Consider the following 3,839-nt stretch of genomic DNA (forward strand, 5'->3'; position numbering starts at 1 on the left):
TATGGGAGAGGTATTGCAATGTGTTACTTGGTTATTGCTTGGTAAGTTGGAGAATGCCTACTATTGGGCAAGGACAGATCTGCCAACAGATCTATAAGCCATACATTGTGGAGAGATGTCTTGGGGTATTATCATTGTAGGTCACAGAATTCCAGTGGCGGATCTTAGGGGTGGGGGCTATCAGAGCCTATATCTGGAAGTCACATGATTAAAAATCAAACTGAAATTTACAGAAAATTTGGATTCTTATGCCCAATAAACCCATTAGGGTTACACATATTTCAAATATTCCTGTTATATTCCCCCAACATGCTAATGTAGACAAGCTCCAGTTCTATAGTTGGGTGTTACCCCATGGCTTTTCCAGCCTGCCCTTTATTTATAGTTATGTGCTGAGGGTCTCGCTGCGTGTAAAGAACGTAGGCGCTGTGTATAGTCTGCCCTACAGTACTGGGCACCATATACAATATAAGAGTCAGGCTCTGGCTAGTTGCTGAGCCGCACTTTATAATGTGTTATGTGGGTATTATTTGTCATGTACACGGGTGATTAATAGCAAACACCAGCGGAAAAAGTACTTGAGGCAAACCAGACGGTGGGACTTGTGTTTACTGCAGGGCACAGACTGTGCAGCCGTACTTGGTAATACCGGAAGTCAGCGGAGACGGCGCCTTATTCAGATTAGCACGTACACCTCATGGTTTACATATAAATCCAATGGTCTGGTCCCTGCAGAACGGTTCCTGTGTTATCACTCGCAGCGCCCCTTTAGTTGCAGCATTTGGGGGGGGAGATGTGGAGGCGGCAACTGGGACTGTTCTACAAAACGGGGAACGTGTCTCCGTCACCCTATTCTGTAGACATACTGAACCACCCCCCGGATCCGCCACTGCAGCAGGACTGTACTACCGACATCAGGACAATGTGCAGGTACATCACACACTTTGTACAATGCTTCTCGGCCTTTTGGCTAAGATCAGGTGTAGTATCTGTTCTTATCAGTGGGTATGGACTGGCCTCTGGCAGAGAATAGAGAAAGGCTGGACTGAGTAGCTGCTCTGATGGGCGGAGGGTGTGGGACCCCTCTTTTTTGCCTGGGAGTGGTGAAAAGTCTGGCTGAGTACCTTCACCTCTGCCAGTGGTAGGAGGTGTTGTTTCCGTAAACCCACTGGTGAGAGGGGGGTAGAAACACTGGGCCTAGTAGTTTGACTCTCTTGACGGGGTTCGTAGCCCCTGAAGGATGAGACAGCGAAAGGCTCAGTTTAGTATCCATTCCCAAGGAGCGGAGAAAGGCTGGGACTGAGTAGATGGCTCCTGTTCCAGAGGTTCGTAGCCTCTGATGGGGAGACCGCGAAAAGCCCAGCTTAGTACCTTAACCTTGGGATCGGAGAAACACTGAGACTGAGTAGATTGCTCTTCCGAGGGGGCCTCAACCCCTAAGGGAGTCATTCGAAAAGCCCAGTGGAGTACCCATTCCCATGCCCGGGGCTGGAAAGTGCCCTAGGTGGGAGCAGAGAAACACTTGGTCGGCCACTGATCAGTCGGCTGCCTGGAGTCCGAGGCTGCACTGTGCCCCCAGGGAAACTCGGGGGTGGCGAACCTGCACGGGTGATCCCAAAATCACCATGCACTAGTAAGCACTTGCACTGCGCACTTCATCTCTAGGTTAGGCTGCACGTCCTTACCTCGTCCTTTTGGATGGGGTAGGACAATTTTTCACACCCCTCATTATTATTTATTTCTCTTCTTCTACACGTTCGTGCACTTTTACACGTTTTCTGTTTTCTGTAGTGTGTCAATTTTTTTTGGCTTGTGTGGTCGACCCTTATGGGCCTACCATTCCCCAATGTGCCGAAGCTCTCATCCTTTTGGGGAGAGCTTCGGTCCCCTCGAGGGCGACCCCGAGCCGCAAGGCGGAGGGAAGCCTAACGCGGGTCTCTCCAAACATTCGGGTGCGCACCGTCCTAACCCTTCTGGGGGTTGAGGAAAGAGGGTCCCTCTGAGCTCCGGCAAAGAGGACCCACCGATCCCTTTTTTCCCCTCTTCGGCCTTATGGCTGAGAGGGGATAGGGGAAAAACGGGGCCCTTCTCCTTCGGGAGAGGGTCCATTCGATCGCACGACCCCCTATGCACGTGTTTAGGCACAGCACTGGTGGTGGGAGCACACCTCGGGCTCCTGAGTTTCTCCTGAGATGCCGCAGCATCTAGGCAAATGCCTAAAGCTGCCTAGTGGTGGCGCCAGCCCTGGGTCCATGCTATTTCTGTTGTTTTCATGCATTGCGATAGGTTGTTGGAAAGCTTGATTTTCGGAATACAACCAGGGCTGCTGAAGGCGCCGCTGGGCCCTGGTAAAAAGGGGCGTGGTCAATGGGAGGGGTCGTGGCTATGACCTTATTAAAAACAACTGTGCAGGGGGTGTGGGCTGTGTGAGGGGGAGAGAGGGTGTGCTGCTGTGGCAGCCTCAGCTTTCTACTCCCACTGCCCGGAATCTCCAGCGGTTGGAGGGGGGCGCCGGAACCTGTTATAAAAAGTACACGCCCTCTCGACGTCACTGAATACAACACAATAAACAGACTCCCTAAAGTGGACCCTTAACCCCTTGAGTGGTGGGTTTTCCCGGGCCAGGACAAACCTACCCCTGACTCAGAAATACTCACAACAGAAGGGGCAGCCGCTGCCTACTGCAGTAGCCCCTGCGCCCCTGTGGTTGCTGCCGCCGGCTTTGGCTGTGTGTGGCTGTCTGGAGTGCACTTATCACAGTGCACTGGGAACTGCTGGACGGCTTCTGTGCAGCTGTGTGTGCTCCACTCTGCTGCCTGCTCAGTGCTCCACTCTACTGTCTGCTCAGTGCTCCACTCTGCTGCCTGCTCAGTGCGTGACAAGCCAAGTTTGATTGCATGAGTGGCCCTGGATAGGATGACTGACAGCGAGGGGTGGCCGAGGGAGTAATCTTGCCAGCGAAGTATGGTGGTGGCTTTGTACAGAAAGGCACAGCCGCTCACCACGGCCGCCACCTCCCCTAGCCTCCCACCAGCTGCCGCCGATACTCTCCCTGCCGCCCTGGTCCACGGAAACCACCCCCCACCCTGGATCCTCGTGCTCACCGTGCTCCCCACTAGTGACTAACTTGAAGAGACAGCGCATCTGTCACTGAGATAGGTAACTGTTGAAAACTTCTGGAGGAAGCTGATCCGAGGATACAGTATGACTATGTACTATTGATATTTAGGACACACCTGAAGTCAAACCAAAAGCAGATTCAGATTGTAAAAAGTTCTTACCCATGGAAAAAGACCAGAGACAAATCTAGAAAGCGCACACCTCATTAATCCCTTAGAAAGAAATAAAACAATAAAAAAATACCACACAAAATATAAATTAAACTGGCACCATAACAACATGGATGGTGGGCTTTGCGGTGTGTCACATAATGTGTAATGGCATTGCGTTATGTCTCATAATTTGTAATGGCATCTCAATGTGTCACATAATGTGTAATGGGCATTGCGCTGTGTCCCAAAATGTGTAATGGGCTTTGCGGTGTGTCCCAAATGTGTAATGGCATTGCGGTGTGTCACATAATGTGTAATGGGCATTGCGCTGTGTCATATAATATGTAATGGGCATTGCGGTGTGTCGCATAATGTGTAATGGGCATTGCGGTGTGTCATATAATGTGTAATGGGCATTGCGGTGTGTCGCATAATGTGTGAGGGCATTTCCTTTTGAAGCGAGGCCACACACCTTTTTTTATAATGTGTGCATTCTTTATTTTTAAAATATCTATTGGAGGGGCACATTTTTACTGTTCCCAGTAATGGTGGCCCCCACACCATGCG

The 3,839-nt window shown here is 50.9% G+C and overlaps 1 pseudogene; it reads left to right on the top strand.

Moving 5' to 3' along the window:
* The first annotated feature begins 950 nt into the window (after positions 1–950).
* LOC146050923 (U2 spliceosomal RNA) lies at positions 951–1,086 on the top strand (annotated as a pseudogene).
* The last annotated feature ends 2,753 nt before the right edge of the window (positions 1,087–3,839 follow it).

This window comes from Crinia signifera, chromosome 12 (assembly GCF_055691185.1).
Source record: "Crinia signifera chromosome 12, ASM5569118v1, whole genome shotgun sequence".
In the NCBI taxonomy this organism is placed as follows: domain Eukaryota; kingdom Metazoa; phylum Chordata; class Amphibia; order Anura; family Myobatrachidae; genus Crinia; species Crinia signifera.